Source organism: Patagioenas fasciata, chromosome Z (assembly GCF_037038585.1).
Source record: "Patagioenas fasciata isolate bPatFas1 chromosome Z, bPatFas1.hap1, whole genome shotgun sequence".
In the NCBI taxonomy this organism is placed as follows: domain Eukaryota; kingdom Metazoa; phylum Chordata; class Aves; order Columbiformes; family Columbidae; genus Patagioenas; species Patagioenas fasciata.
This window is the reverse complement of record NC_092560.1, coordinates 31,162,104-31,178,891: the sequence shown is the minus strand read 5'-3', so window position 1 is coordinate 31,178,891 and position 16,788 is coordinate 31,162,104. Positions and strand designations below refer to the sequence as shown.

The following is a 16,788-nucleotide window of genomic DNA, read 5'->3' as shown; positions in this document are numbered from 1 at the left end:
TGATCAAAGGGAAATTGCATGCCATATGACATCACACTCAGAAACAAAACTGGGGGTGGGGGTGGCACTGCTCAGGGACTGCAGGGACTGGCTGAGCAACAGTTTGTTGGCAGTGAGCAACTGTTTGCATCTATATCATTTGCCTTTCTTGTTTGCTTGGTTGGTTTTATCTCTTTGTAGTTTCAGGGGCTTGTTTCCCCTGTTTTCCTCTTTATTATCACTGTTGTTATTATTACTTTTTAGTTATTAAACTGTCTTTATCTCAAACCAGGAGTTTTCTCACTTTTACTCTTCTGATTCCCTCCACATCCCACAGGGAGGTAGTGAGTGACCATCTGTGTGAGCCTAAGTTTCTGGCAGGGGTTAAACCACAACAGTCTTTTTTGGTGCTTAAAGTGGGGCACAATGGGCTTTAGATAATACAGATTTCACCAGAGTGTATCAGAAGGGATTTATATGTTAGCAGTTGTGGTACTTGATATTGATTAATCTATTCTCAATATTAGCTGATCTCTACCATGCTCTATTGTTGAAGAATGGTGTTGGCTTTCGCAGTTTGCTGTGCTCTGTAGTGCTTTGTAATGTTTTGCCTCAGAAATTTATTATTAAAACACTAGCCTGGAGCTGTATCTGGTATTTGGGCTCTGTACTGAAGCCTTACTGTACTTTGGACACCAACTCATGGAGACAATTAACAATTATACTTCTCCCTCTGAGAGGTTTTTTGTGGAGGAAATAAAGAACAGTGCCTCCACCACCTTCTTCTATGATGCTTTTTCCTTCATTACAATAACTTCTCAGTAACTGGAACATCCTTGGGCAGTTAAAATACTTATATTGGAGCTTCTTAGGATGTTGTTTTGGCTTTTTATAAGGTTAACAAGCTACTTAGGAATACGACCCGGGCCCCACGGCAGTGTGGCCATGAGGGACAAGGCATGTGGGAGAATATGGGCAGGTATCTAGAAAACTCCTCACCTCCAATAGTCTGGAGCTTCACCCCTGAACAACTATAGGAATCTGCTGAAACAATAGAATGTATGAAAAAAAAAAAAATTCCCTGGCTATTCCAAAGAGGAACAACTACTGCAGTGTGCTGGGGCCTGGCCAGCACCAACCAAGTGCTGTTTGATGTTAAGCAGACCCTCAAGGAGAAAAGAGGATCTCTGCATCTGAAAACATACCAACAGACACCATGGATAAACCAGAGCCTATAAAAGTTGCCTCTATAACTAAAGAGAAACAATAGAAGCAGAAGTCAATTAGTTTAGCGAGGGATGAAGAAGCCTCTCCTAAGAGGGAGTCAGAGAAAGAATCAGAAAAGGCAGCCTGCTCTGCAGCACAACAGTCACAAGAACAGGAGGAGGAAGAAACTGAGATCATAAATGAGACAGAAGCCATATGATCCCTTTTGCTAAGTGAGCTGCAAGGTATGCAAAAAGATTTTAGATGTCAACAAGGTAAGAAAATTCTCAGCTGGTTACCTCAATGCTGGAATATTGGGGTCAACAGTCAGGAATTACAGGGTAAGGAAGCCCAGCAGCTAGCATCCCTTGCTAAGAATGAGGCTGTTGACAAAAGAATTAGGAAAAAGGGCAGGAGACCTCAGCTTCTGGTGGTGACTTCTGTCAAGTGTGAAGGACTGGTATCCCCTGAAAGAAGAATTTGCAAATCCCTGGAGCAAACAGACAACCATTGAGGGAGGTATCTAGTATTTGAGGGAATTAGCCATGGTAGAGCTGATCTATAAGAATGTGGATGACAGATATCCAAAGACCAGGATGAAACCTGGTGCATGTGGTCCATGTGGTGAAAGTTTGTATGACATGCACTGATGCCATATCCCAATATCCTGGCGATAATGAGCTGGACAGACACAGAGGCACCAAATATGGATGGATTGGCCAGACAACTCCAAGAATATAAAGATAATCTTGCTTCCTTCCTATGGGTCTATGTCTCAGCTGTGGAGAAACTGACCCAAGACTTACCTGAGCAATACAAGAAAGGTAGGTCTTCCTCACTCACACCAACCAATGTCTCAGCTACTAAGAGTCAGGCTTTTTCTGTTCAAGGGAAAGGTACCCATGGTGCATACCACCTGCTACCATGTGGTTCTTCCTGCATGATGAGGGGGAGGACACAAGGAAGTGGGATGGTGAACCTGACTGGAGACTAGAAGCTCAGGTACAAGAACTGCAAGGAAAGAAACAGCCAAAAAGCATCCATTCAGGAAAATTACTGCTCCAGTATCTGTTGGTCAGAGTAGTAGGGCTTATCACACTTTTGACCCTGATGAAAGGACTTCTGTTTTTCAGTTATAAAAGTCAAGCAATGAAGACTCTCACAAGAATCAGAGGGACCTTTGGCCAGGTGGAGGAAAGAGACAACTGGGTTTATTGGACTGTGAGGGTATAATAGCCTGGCAAGTTGGTCCCATGGGATTATAAAGCTCTAGTGGACGCTAGTGCACAGTGTACTCTAATATCATCAGAATACAAAGAGGCAGAATTAATCTGTATTTCTGGAGTGATGGGAGGATCCCAACAACTGCCTGTGTTGGATGCTGAGGTAACCTAAACTGGGAATGAGTGGCAAAAGAATCCTGTTGTGACTGGTCCAGAGGCATTATGTATCCTTGGCATAAACTACCTCAGGAGAGAGTACTCCAAGGACCCAAAACGTTAGCAGTTAGCTTTTGGTATAGTTTTGAGTTTGGAGAAGATTAAACAGATGCCTAGCTTCCCTGGTCTGTCTGTGATAAGGCTGCTGTGGGTTAAAGAATTGCCAGTCACAAACGTAAGAGTGCACTGGCAACAATATCACACCAATCAAGACTCCCTGGTCCCCAGCCATAAGCTGATCCAGCAACTGGAGAGTCAAGGAGTGATCAGTAAGACTCATTCACCCCGTAATAGTCCCACACTGCCAGAGCAAAAATCTAACAGAGTAGAGGCTAACAGAGGACTATCAGGGCCTGAATGAATCACAGAATCACAGAATGTTAGGGATTGGAAGGGACCTCAAAACAATGTCTAGTCCAATCCCCCTGCCAGAGCAGGAACACCTAGATGAGGTTACACAGGAATGTGTCCAGGCAGGTTTTGAATGTCTCCAGAGAAGGAGACTCCACAACCTCCCTTGGCAGCCTGTTCCAGTGTTCTGTTACTCTCACTGAGAAGAAGTTTCTTCTCATATTTAAGTGGAATCTCTTGTGTTCCAGTTTGAACTCATTACCCCTTGTCCTACCATTGTTTGTCACCGAGAAGAGCCTGGCTCCATCCTCGTGACACTCACCCTTTATTTATTTATCAACATTAATGAGGTCACTCCTCAGTCTCCTCCAAGCTAAAGAAACCCAGCTCCCTCAGCCTTTCCTCACAAGGGAGGTGCTCCACTCCCTTCATCATCTTTGTTGTCCTGCGCTGGACTTTCTCCAGCAGTTCCCTGTCCTTCTTGAACTGAGGGGCCCAGACTGGACACAATATTCCAGATGGGGTCTCACCAGGGCAGAGTAGAAAGTGAGGAGAACCTCTCGCCACCTACTAACCAACCCCCTTATAATACACCCCAGGATGCCATTGGCCTTCTTGGCCACAAGGGCACAGTGCTGGCTCATGGTCATCCTGTTGTCCACCAGGACCCCCAGGTCCCTTTCCCCTACACTGCTCTCTAATAGGTCATTCCCTAATTTATACTGGGACCTGGGGTTGTTCCCACCCAGATGCAAGACTCTACACTTTGCCTTGTTATATTTCATTAAATTTTTACCTGCCCAACTCTCCAGCCTTTCCAGGTCTTGCTGGATGGCAGCACAGCCTTCTGGTGTGTCAGCCACTCTGTCCAGCTTGGTGTCATCAGCAAACTTGCTGATAGTACACTCTGTTCCCTCATCCAAGTCATTGATTAATATATTGAATAATACTGGTCCCAGTACTGACCCTTGTGGCACTCCACTAGATACAGGCCTCCAACTAGACTGTCCCATTGATCACAACTCTCTGGCTTCTTCCCTTCAGCCAGTTCGCAGTCCACCTCACTACCCGATTGTCCAGACCACACTTCCTCAGTTTAGCTGCGAGGATGCTGTGGGACACTGTGTCAAATGCTTTACTGAAGTCAAGGTAGACCACATCCACCGCTCTGCCATCACCTATCCACCTCGTTATGTCTTCATAAAAGGCTATGAGTTTGGTCAAGCACGACTTCCCCTTCGTGAAGCCATGTTGACTTTCCCTAATGACCCTCTTATCCTTGATATGCCTTGCGATGGTACCAAGGATAAGTTGTTCCATCACTTTCCCAGGGATGAAGGTGAGGTTGACCAGTCTGTAGTTACCCGGGTCCTCCTTCTTGCCATTTTTGAAGACTGGAGTGATATTTGCTTTCCTCCAGTCCTCAGGTACCTCTCCCATTTCCAAAGACTTGGCAAAGGTGCTGGAGAGTGGTCTAGCAATGACCTCAGCCAGCTCCCTCAGCACCCACGGGTGCCTCCCATCTGGACCCATGGATTTATGGATGTCCAGATTGCATAATTGCTCCCTAATCCAGTCCTCATCAACTAAGGCAAACTCCTCCATTGTCAAACTCCTTCACACTGCCGCCTAATGCTGCCATACCAGACACGCTAGAACTCCAATACGAACTGGAGTCAAAGGTCACCAAATGGCATGCAACCATTGATATCACTAATGCATTTTTCTCGATCCCTTTGGCAGCAGAATGCAGGCCACATTTTGCTTTAATGTGGAGGGTTGTCCAGTACATCTGGAACTGACTGTCCTGAGAGTGGAAACACAGACCTACCATTTGTCATGGGCTTATACACACTGCACTGGAACAGGATAAAGCTCCAGAAGACCTGAAGTACATTGATGACACCATTGCATGGGGCAACACAGTGGAGGAAGTGTTTGAGAAGGGAAGAAGAATAATCCAGATTATTTTGAAAGCTGGTTTTGCTATAAAGCAAAGTAAGGAGATCCAGGTTTTAGGAATAAAATGGCAAGATGGGCATTGTCTTCTCCCAATGGATGGGATCAACAAAATAACAGCTGTGTCTTCACCAACCAACAGAAATGAAACACAAGCTTTTTTAGGTGTTCTGGGTTTTTGGAGAATGCATATCCCAGGTTATAGCCTCATCATAAACCCACTCTATGGAGTCACCCAGAAGAAAAACTTTTAATGGAACCCTGAGCAGCAGCAAGCCTTTGAAAAAATTAAATAGTAGAAAGTTAATGCAGTAGCTCTTGGGTTGGTCCAGGCAAGACAAGATCTCAAAAATGTGATCTACACCACAGTTAGGGATAATGACTCCACCTGGACCCTCTGGCAGAAAACACCAGGGAAAACTTGAGGTCAACCCTGGGGTTTTGGAGCTGGGGATACAGGAGGTCTGAAGCCCATTTGCGGTGACTAGAAACAGCACACACCGGGACACAGACAGAGATGCACGCACAGACAGAGATCTTGTACAGGGAAGGAGTGCCGATTTCAGGGGAATGTGCAACTGCCACACAATCCAACCTGTGACCACAGTCATCTGACAGACTACTTTGGAGTGGTGGTGCAGTCACCTCTTGCCTCCAAAGTCAAAAGGGGGCATTCTGTTGGGGAGTTTGAATGTCCACTGTGGATCATCATACCTTATGTGTCATTTTCCTATTACACATTATCATTACAAATCAACCTACAATAGAATAGAATAATGCAAATTCCAACAATCACTGTTATTAACAAATATTGGAGAAAGCTGGTTAGCCATCCTAATAAGGAAAACAAATACATTGAAAGTTTTTTCATCAGTTAGTCCCCAGTCCAAATAATGTAAATCTGTATCATTCTGATATGCCAGTGCCTCTTCCTTTGGTCTCTTCTGTTTCTCTGTTGCCCTCTGCTGCAGGGACAGACGCTCTATCTCTCGCATTAGGTCCTGCGTCGTGTTTGTACAATTCATAGTCAGGTTTAACACATTTTGCAGAAAGCCACTTGAGTTCTCTTGAATGAAGAACATGCACCTTCCTCAGGTGATTAACTCTACAGGCCCTTGCTATTGACTGTTGTGCAAGGGATCCTGATACAAAACCTTTGGTCTCTGAAATAGTGAATCTGGAACACGAAAGTGTTTTTCCACTGCTGTGACAGACGACGGAGGCATAGTACAATTCAGAAAATTTAAAGTATATGTTGCATTGTCAAATTGTCCTTGAGGCATCATATTCCCCCTTTTTTGTTTTAATAACATCCGCTTCAGCATGGAATGTACCTGTTCAATAATAGCCTGCCCAGGATGTGGAATATCTGTGACATGTGAACCACCCCATTGCTATAAAAAATATTGTGTGGATCTAGCAGTGTATCCAGGACCGCTGTCAGTTTTAACCTGTTGTGGCACTCCCAGCATAGCAAAACAGCAGGTCCAGTGAGGCTGAATATCTCTGCTTTTCTCACTTGTACGAGCAGATGCACAAAACATACCTGAAAAAGTATCTATAGGAACATGTACATATTTCAAACGACCGAAGATGAGACATATGTAACAGTAATCTGCTAAATGGCATTAGCTGTGAGCCCATTTTGGCTTTCATACTTATTGGATATTGTTTTTCTTTACCGCAACAAAGTCCTGTTTGAGTTCTATCAGTGTAGTGTTGGCTTTACCGATACTTTGGTTGCCCATACTAGTGGAAATAAAGCCTCCAAAATTTCCTTGGAGATTTCTTGCTTGCAGCAAGCAGATCTGCACCATCCAAGCATCTTCTTATGGGACATGCAACTGAACAGAATTCTCAGAAAACATTATTTGAGCTTACAGATTACTTAACAAATCTTGACCCAAGAGAGGTATAGGGCTTTCTGGCAAATACAAGAATTCATCTGTTAGAACTTCGTTCCAAATTTGGCATTCCATTGGTTTCAAAAAATAGTCTCTCTTTCTTTCCTTCTTTCTTTCTCTTTCTTTCTTTCTTTCCTTCTTTCCTTCTTTCCTTCCTTCTTTCCTTCTTTCTTTCTCTTTCTTTCTCTTTCTTTCCTTTCTCTCTTTCTCTCTCTCTTTCCTTCTCTTTTTTCTTTCCTTCTTTCTTTCTTTTTCTTTTCCTTCCTTCCTTCCTTCCTTCCTTCCTTCCTTCCTTCCTTCCTTCCTTCCTTCCTTCCTTCCTTCCTTCCTTCCTTCCTTCCTTCCTTCCTTCCTTCCTCCCTCCCTCCCTCCCTCCCTCCCTCCCTTCCTCCCTCCCTCCCTCCCTTCCTTCTTTTCAGTATATCAGTCTGTTAGCATTCTCATCGTACTGTCTTACAATAGCCACAGGTTGGTTTTGTGTTGTAACTATAAATAGACAAATATGCAAGTCCAATCGAATGTGGTCAGCCTGTAAAGTTGTCATAAAGTTGTTCATCAAAGTCTCTAACTCCATTTTGGCTTTTGTATTTATTGGATATTGTTTTTCCTTACCAGATTGAAGTCCTGTTTGAGTTCTATCAGGGCTTTCTGACAAATACAAGAATTCATCTGTTAAAACTTTATTCCAAATTTGGCATTCTGTTGGTTTCAAAAAATGGTCTTTCTGTCTTTCTCTTCCACATTCTCAAAAACTATCATGGTGAATTTACTAAGAAGTCTCTTACAACTAGTTACCCCAGAATAAGTGTATTAACAATTTTTTGCTTTAATTTCCCAGTTTCATTAGAACTATGGATCTGCTGGGGATGCCTTTAAATTTCACCCTCAGACTGCTCCACTCAGTATTACAACATCATTGCAGTGGCAGGGAGAGAAAACCCCCCTTTCACCGCTTTAAGAGCAGGCAGCCAGTTTGTTTTGTTTTGTTTTGTTTTGTTTTGTTTTGTTTTGTTTTTTTCTTTCTCTTGCTGCAGTTTAGATACAGGCAAGGCCACGCAGGTGGCGTCAATTGCTGGTGCTAAGGAGGAGCTGCTCAGGAACTGCCAAGGAGCTCATTTTATCTTGCAGTTTGACACAGGCCTGGGATATTTAGCTTTCTTATTTTCCCATTTCACTCCAGCCATAATACACTCTATATGCAGGTCTAATTAACTGAGCAATAGTTACATTCCTCAGCCCCATTTACTGTTTGCAATGTCTCACAGATGTCAATAAACAGCATATTAACCATCAATCCATTATTTTCATTTTCCTAGATCTAAATCAGTTCATATTCTAGCAATTTTTAAATACAACCCCTTCCAAGTTCACGTCCACCATAGCATCCAGTTTTATTTCCTATACCTCCAACTAGCACATAAATTCAATATGAATCAGAGTTTAACAACTTAAATTCTTTCCTGGTCTCAAAATCATTAGATAACAATATGAGCAATTACTCTAATGTGTAAGGATGCATCCTAAGGGGGAGCAAGGTGGTATTTTAGTGGCAGAACCGGTTCCCATTTTGTAATTATCTCCCCAAACAAAATTCTTTTGGTACCAAACATAAATATGCAAATTAAAATACTGCACTCAGATATGCAAACCAAACACCAACTTCAAATATACAGATGGATCACAGTCACACTGATTCAAGACAATATCTCGATTTTTGCATTGCACCTTTGAACCGCTTACTGCTCAGCCAGGTGGAGGCACCGCTGGGTCTCCCTGACAAAACAGGTCAGTGCACGCTGGAGCCCAATTGGCACCTGCTCCCCGCTGCCCTAGCCAGCTGGACTGGGCAAAGCTTTTATTCATGCCTCGTCTGGGATGATAGAACGGTTATTCCAAAATCAGGATTCTTTATCAGGTGCACATACAAAAGAGCCATATTTCGTATACCGAGATGCGACACAGCCTATCACAGAGTTGCGCAAGTCTGGATGTTGGAATAAAGCTAGCATGCTAGAAAGAAAAGTAACAGCTGTCACACACAAAATCTTGTCATCACATTTATGCAGTAAAGAACTGAAGTACTCACCGTCTCCTGTATAATCACAAAATGTACATTTTGAGTCAATGGATTCTCATGATTTAGAGTTCTGTGAACTTACTGTACCATATAACAGGCGAAGACTTCTTAAAATGCAATATGTTTAAACAGATACCTACAAAGAAAACAGGTTAATAAGGAAAAGTATCTTGCAGAGTGGTCTGCAAGTTTTCTGTGACTTGTGTGTTATCAGTTAATTCTCAGCTTGTTAAAGTTCAAACCATTCCACCTGTAACACTGTCTGAAATGACTTAATGATCTCTTGTAGAGTTTTATTTTTGTCCTGCTCTTCTTGTTTTAAAACCAATATTAATTGCAACAAAGTGTTATACTTCAAGGTTCTATTCTCCGGACACTTTTCCCAATCATCTAACTGACACAGCAGCCACCATTAATTACAATATTTCGTAAGATCTTCCTTCCTCATATTTCCAAGTGCTTTCTTATGTTCTAAAACACCTCCCAATACTAATTTCTTAGGAACGCGACTGTAAACAGACATTCCCGACCCCATCTCATAAGTAAAAACCATGAGAAGAGGGAGGGAGGAGGGGGAAAGCACAGAGCATCTTGTAGCATGAGGAAAAGTGGGGAGAAGGCTTACAGTGCACTTATACAAACAATATCACAAAGAATTAACTGTAACAACAACCAATAAAACAATTAACTCACATTCCTGACAAGCTGCTTGATTTTTCAGAAAGGCAATACACAGATACAGGTATTTCGTCATGTTCTGGTGGTTGTTCTGGTTTGTAAATAACTGGAAAGGCAAAAGAAAAATCACCGTGCTTCATAGCCTTTTCACAGCATTTTGCATAATTCCTTTCTGTTCTGCTGTCTTAGTCATGAAGGGGTTACTGTGTGCTGTATAAGCATCATTAAAATCAGGCAAAGGAGGTGCTGAGGGCAGTTTTAGAGTCCTGACCCAGCTCCACACAAATTTCTGCCTTATCTTTACACAGCTGGGATGGCATTAATGGTGGATGTGAAACTGACTCTTTTTCGAGATCTACAGAGCCTGACTCAAAAGGATTTGTGCTGTCAAGACTCAAATCATTAGCAACCTGCTCATTTGTGGTTTTCTGTCCATCCTCCCCTGTTTGCCCTGGCATTATTTGCTCTGCTGACTGCAACTGCGATAGTGCAGAGTACACAAATCTCAAAGTTACATGCAAACCATCGGGGACTGAAAGACCTGAATTCTTTTGCATGTGTAAATGTTCCCCAACCTGCTTCCAAATTTTACTGTCAAATATCCCCTCACTTGGAAACCAGGCACAATTCTCTTCCACCCATACCAGGAGCGAAGCGACTCGCTTCTCAGAAATACGATACCCAGAAAAACGTAATATCTGCAGTAAAACTTGCAAATACAATTTATGTTCCTGAGAAGCGGCTTGCCCCATACTAATGCAATCCCACAGCTCTCTCATTCCATGAGGACTACTGGTCCCTATTAATACCATAGGGATTAATGTGGCCACAAATGAAATTTACTCACCCATCAGATTGCGTGGTCGCCACCAAACACACTGCTCGATGAAGAGCCTCCAAGGGTCACACACTTGCACGCAACACCATTTGTGGTGACCAGAAATGGCACGCACCAGAACGCAGACAGAGATGCACACACAGACAGAGATCTTGTTCAGGAAGGAGTGCTAAGCCAAACAGAGCAGAGAGCTAAGCTAGGCTGAGGCCTTTATTAGACATTGACAACTTACAGCAGTTACAGATATGGGCCTGGACTATGATGTTACCTAAGATGTTTTGCCAATAATTGTTATTAAAAACACACCACACTCACGTTATGTTTGTTTCAATTACATTCTCACTCATTCACAGTCCAGGCCCAAGGACGTTCACACATCCCATGCACTTGGGGGCAGTTATCTGGCCCGAGATACCATTCTCACGAATCTGGGCTATAATTTTTTACAATTATGAGAAACGTACTTCAACACAATCTGTCCAAGGCCCTTTATATTTTGCTATGATCTAATATGTTAGTATTATTTCTTTGACCGTCCAGATGGTCATGTTAGTATTGATCTTCCTTTATCATCCAGGTGGCTGGAGCTGCACATCTTGCTTTCCCATACCTTACACTCCAACTGAAAAAAAACAAACAAAACAAAACAAAACAAAACAAAAAAAAAAAAAAAAAAAAAAACACCACACAAACATTAGCAGCATATGAAAGAATATGAGCCAATTCAGAATTTGTTGGAACCAAAGCACAGCTCCTTTTGGCACTTCAATTTCCAGTGCTGAACTGGATTTACCCTCTACAAGTCATACAAATGATATTATGTGGAGTCAACGGGTTGCTCCAATCACACAATGGGCTTGAATGAGAAACCTCAACTGCCTGGAAACCCTGGAAGTCATCACAGACTGGCCAGAGAGCTGAAACTTCAGGGTGTCACCAGATGAGGTAACTTGTGCTGAAGACACTCCACTGGATGACAAATAACTAGAAAATGAAAAGCAATATGCCTCATTCACTGATGGGTCCTTCATATTGTCAGAAGACATTGAAGGTGGAAAGCTGCTGTGTGGAGTCCTACATGACAACTCACAGAAACTGCTGAAAGAAAAAGTGAAATGAGTCAGTTTGCAGAGATGAAAGCCATCCAGCTGGCTTTAGATATTGCTTAATGAGAAAAATGCCCAGTACTGACCCATAGATGGTGGCAAATGCTCTGTGGGGGTGGCTACAGCAATGGAAGCAGAGCAACTGGCAGTGCAAAGGTAGGCCCATCTGTTCGAGTGGCGGAGGAACACGCAGGTCGACTCAATATGAGTGATAAAGCATAGTTCAATTTATTAGCCCGAATAGCATATACTTATACAGTTCACGATAATTATGCATACCTGTCACCTACTAATTGGCTTAAGCTCTAACAGTCACATTTGCATGGTCCTCCTACTTGCAGCTGCTAGCTATGCTTATTCTACATTCTTGTGCTCTTGAAAGCTGTTCGTGAAACTCTGCCAAGGTCTCAGTGACCTTGCTGATCTTACTGAAACAGTCAGCGGTTCCCACTGCGGCCTAGTCTTGCTGCTTATGCTAAGGCCTTCAGAACAGGCTCTGCTCGTACAACTAAGCCATTCTCCAACACATCTGGCCTGCTGAACTGTGGCAAGATATTGCTGCTTGGGTGGAGAATCTGATTGTAAAAGTACGTCACATAGATTCTCACATATTCAAGAGCCATGCCACTCAAGAACATTCAAGCAACGAGCAGGTGGACCAGACTGCTAGAATGGCAAACTGGTAACAACAGACAAGAAAAAGGCTAAGGCACTCAGCAACTTTTTTGCCTCTGTTCCCACACCTCTCCAGTGGATGAGCTGCAAGGTGAGGACTGCGGGAGCAAAGGCGCCCACACTGTAAGAGAAGATTGGGTTTGTGACCACCCGCGGAACCTGAACATACATAAATCTGTAAGACCTGATGGGATACACCCCAGAGTGCTGAGGCAATTGGCTGATGTAGTTGCCAAGCCATTCTCCATGATATTTGAGAAGTCACAGCAGTCAGGTGAAGACCAGTGGTGAATGGAAAAAGGGAAACATTGCAATATCGCACCCATTTTTAAAAAGGATAGAAAAGAGGGCCCTGGGAACTACCACCCTGTCAGCATCACCTCTGTGCCTGGGAAGATCATGGAATGGATCCATCTAGAAGCTCTGCTAAGGCACATGGCGGACAGCCAGGATGGCTTCACCAAGGGCAAGTCCTGACTGACCAACCTAGTGGCCTTTTACAATGGAGTAACTACATCAATAGTCAAAGGAAGGACTACAGATGTCATCTATCTGGACTTGTGTAAAGCCTTTGACAAGGTCTTCTGCAATATCCTTCTCTCTAAATCAGAGAGGTATGGATTTGATGGGTGGACTATTCAGTGGATGAGGCACTGGCTGGATGTTTATACTCAGAGAGTAGTGGTCAATGTTAAAACATCTGGATGGACACACATAACAAGTAGTGGTCCCTCAGGGGTCTGTACTGGGACCACTACTGTTTAATATCTTCAGCAATGACATAGACAGTGGGATCAAGTGAACCTTCAGCAAGTTTGCAGATGACACCAAGCTGAGGGATGCAGTTGACATTCCTGAGGAACAGGGTGCCATCCAGAGGGACCCAGACAAGCTCGAGAAGTGGGCCCATGCAAACCTCATGAGGTTCAACAAGGCCAAGTACAAGGTCCTACACCTGAATCAGGGCAGTCCCCAGTATCAATACAGGCTGGGGGACGAAGGGATTGAGATCAGACCTGCAGAGGACTTGTTGGATGAAAGATTGGATGTGAACTGACAATGTGCACTCACAGCCCAGGAGGCCAATCGTACCTTGGGTTGCATCAAAAGCAGTGTAGCTAGCAGGTCGAGAGAGGTGATTCTGCCCTTCTACTCTGGTCTGGTGAGACCCCACCTGTAGTCCTGTGTCCAGCTCTGGAGCCCTCAGCACAGGAAAGACATGGACCTGTTGGAGAGGGGCCAGAGGAGGCCACAAAAATGATCAGAGGCCACAAAAATGAACAGTTCTGCTGTGAGGAAAGTATGAGAGAGTCGGGGTTGTTCAAGTTGGAGAAAAAAAGGCTCCAGGGAGACCTTATTGCAGCCTTTCAGTACTTAAAAGGTGTTTATGAGAAAGATGGGGACAGATAGTTTCCCAGGTCCTGTTATGACAGGACAAGAGGAGATGGTTTTAAACTAAAGGAGGGGAGATTCAGGCTAGACACTAGGAAGAAATTTTTACAGTGAGGGTGGTCAAACACTGGAACAGGTTGTCCAGAGAGGTGGTAGATGCCCCATCCCTGGAAACATTCAAGGCCAGGCTGGATGGAGCTCTGAGCAACCTGATCTAGCTGAAGATCTCCCTGCTTGTTGCAGGGGAGTAGACTAGATGATCTTCAAAGGTCCATTCCAACGCAAACCATTCTATGATTGTATGATTATATGACGGAATGATTCTATGGTTCTATGACTCTACGATTCTATGAACTGAAGTTGTTTAGATGGATCTGGACTGGGAACATAAGAGTGAGCTATTTATAGCTCAGTGGGCCCATGACACATCAGGACATTCAGCAAGGGATGCAACAAACAAATGAGCTCATGATGAAAGGGTGGACTTGACTATTGATGCTATTGAACTGTTTATCCATGAATATAAAACGTGTGCCATAATCAAAAAAGTGAAGCAGCTAAAACCTTTTTGGTATAGAGGACAATGGCTGAAATAACAATATGGGGAAGACTGGCAGATTGATTATAGCACACTATCACAAACCTGCCATGGCAACCGTCATGTGCTTACAATGGTGGAAGTGACTACATCTTTTCAGGTGTAAATGGGTCAGGTCCACTGTCTTCAGGAAAATCTCACCTAAAAATAACTGTCAGACTGCTTTTCTGACTTATCTGCAAGTGGTGCAACCCGCCCTTAGAGACAAGTAGCAACATTTTCAGTACTTCTTAGTAGCTTTTCAAGCTGCAGAGTGTTGCAAGAGTGAAATGCTGAGGTGACAAAGACAGCAGATATGGGGTGAGGCTCCAAGAGACGGCTGAGTCACAGTCAAAACAGGCACTCCACCTCTGCTTCCTACCACTCCTATGCCTGGGAAATCCCATGCTCATTAGCACTGGTATGGCAGGTTTCTGGTCCTGAATTGGCCCGGTTTGTCTCACAAGAACACAGAATCTTTCTTTTTTCTTTTTTTTTTTTCCTTGCTGAGCAAGCTTTCCAAAAGGAAAACAGTATGTGTCCCACAACACACACAGACACACACAAACACCCCAAAACCAAAACCAACCAACTAAACAAACAAAACCCCCACCACACACAAAACAAACAAAACCAGTACTTGTTTGAGCTAAGTAATATAGTTATGGAGAAACTGGAAATGTAATAACTTGCTCAGGATGGAGCAAAAAGTCCGTGGTAGATTCAAAACTAGTACTTAATAAATTCCATATACTATCTCTCTTTTAAAATAAAATATGATTCTGTGATGCCTAATACTGTGACTTGTTTTTCAAGTTCAGTTTTATGACATATTTGTGTCTGCCTCATTTTAATTAATTTAGTGAGTTGGATTCTTTCAATATTTTTCATTTTCTCTCTCTTTTCTGTTATTCCAGGTATATTTAGCAAGATCTGCTAATTTTCTTTCCTATTTCAGCGTATTTGTACTCACTATTCTAACTTTTTCTCGCAAAGCTGATTATTGTATCTTCATGTTGCCTATTTAGAAAAAAATAAATCTCAGCCAATGAAAGACTGGGTCTTGCAAGTATCATGTGCATTGAGTATATCTGACCCTTTTAGCTCACTTCCTCTTGTATTTGTCCGATCATAGGAAATGCTAGTATTTGAGTATCCAGTTATCTAACTGAAATATAAAATTTAATCTTCGAGGTTCATAAAAACAACAGGAATTCCAGTTTCATAAAAAAGACAGGAACTTGAGACAGTCTTTCACAGGTGCACTAGTGACGGGCTTCCTTAAAATCAAACATTGTTTGACCCAACGCAGTCAATATGACATGAAATGTTCCGAGCTTGCAGCTGTTGAAACAATTTGATGGAAGAGGGAGGCAAGACAGGGCTCAGAAACATTCCTCTGTGTGACATCCCAGACACATCTGCTCACAGCAATGTTTTTTGTTAGTTAAGCTATCCTTTCATGCCAGACCGTCTCCATCGAGCATCTTGCCAGGAGACTTTTCTTGTTTTGCAGGCGTTGTATAGAGGAAGGCAAAAATAACTCCCGAGTAGTGATGCAAAGGCTAAAAAGTTACAATGTTCTGCCTTTGAAAGATACCTTGAGTAATTTCGGGAAGTCTCTACTATTTACCTCCCTTCAAATATGTATACTTGTGCACATTTTGCTCAGGAAGCCTGGATTGGAATGGAAGTTGAATTCTTGTAAGGACCGTCTCAGGAGTTGGGTTAAGAGCACATTTCCATGAATATGAATGCAAAAGAGCAGCAGCAAGAGACCCTCCTAAAATAGCTGCGATTAGGTAATGAAGAGGGCATGCAGAAACAGGAAGAACCTGTATGAGGAAAACGTTGAGCCAGAGCAAGCAATATTCACAAAACACACAGCTCACTTAATTCAGTGAGAAGGGTAATTTAGTGGTAAGAGAATACGTTTTTAATCTACAGGAGACTGGGTACGTGTCTGCCTTCCCGCCTGCTCCTGGTTTTCCCTCTGCCTGTAATTTGTGTTTCTGGTGAGCGATTTGCTCTGAACACGGGCTGCTGCGAGTGGGGTGGCCAGTTCCACGAGACACGCGGGCTACACACAATTGGGTTTGGTACGCATGGACAGGAAAGCAACATTATACTCACGGGCTATTCTGCAGTAGTTGCTTATATTGTACTGGTTTTATCATTGCTCTTGCCAATCCTTTTATTTACTGTGGTATCTCCAGGAAGATGGCTGCAGCGCACACCTTCCACCTGTTTAATTTAGCTGGGTTCCACAGAACCTTAATTGCCCTGTTCCCCCAGCTGCAGGGAAGAGATTTCCACGCCAACTGGTGGGTCCTGCGTTGGTAGGGCTGGCCGTGACACAAAGCCTTCGCCACCACAAGTCTGCCTGGAGATCCCTCTGGGACACGGCGGCTACCGACCCCGCTCCGCCGCGGGTGGGACGCCGGAAGCGAAGCGACGCGCTGAGGCAGCGGCGAGGGGCACTGCTGGGCGTGCCCTCCCGTCCACACGGCTTTCCCGGACGCTACCGAGTTTAACCTATAGATCAACCTCACGCTTCTCACTCAGGCTCCGCCTCGCCTGGCCGCGGCTCCGGCGAGGTGCGTGCCG

General features: G+C 43.6%; 1 protein-coding gene and 1 long non-coding RNA gene across 2 annotated transcripts in view; one reads left to right on the top strand and one right to left on the bottom strand.

Annotated features, from left to right (window-relative positions):
* Positions 1 to 7,810: 7,810 nt before the first annotated feature.
* On the bottom strand, positions 7,811 to 16,746 carry LOC139826533 (uncharacterized). Its single transcript, XR_011736652.1, has 4 exons — positions 16,315 to 16,746; positions 10,441 to 10,600; positions 9,609 to 9,699; positions 7,811 to 9,051 (listed from the first exon to the last, which is right to left on the bottom strand). It is a non-coding gene; the product is annotated as an uncharacterized lncRNA (long non-coding RNA).
* The window catches only part of TUT7 (terminal uridylyl transferase 7), a 35,574-nt gene continuing 35,461 nt past the window's right edge, over positions 16,676 to 16,788 (top strand). The window contains exon 1 of the mRNA XM_071802599.1: positions 16,676 to 16,778. The gene's annotated coding sequence lies outside the window, so the exon portion shown is untranslated. The remainder of the gene's footprint in view (positions 16,779 to 16,788) is intronic.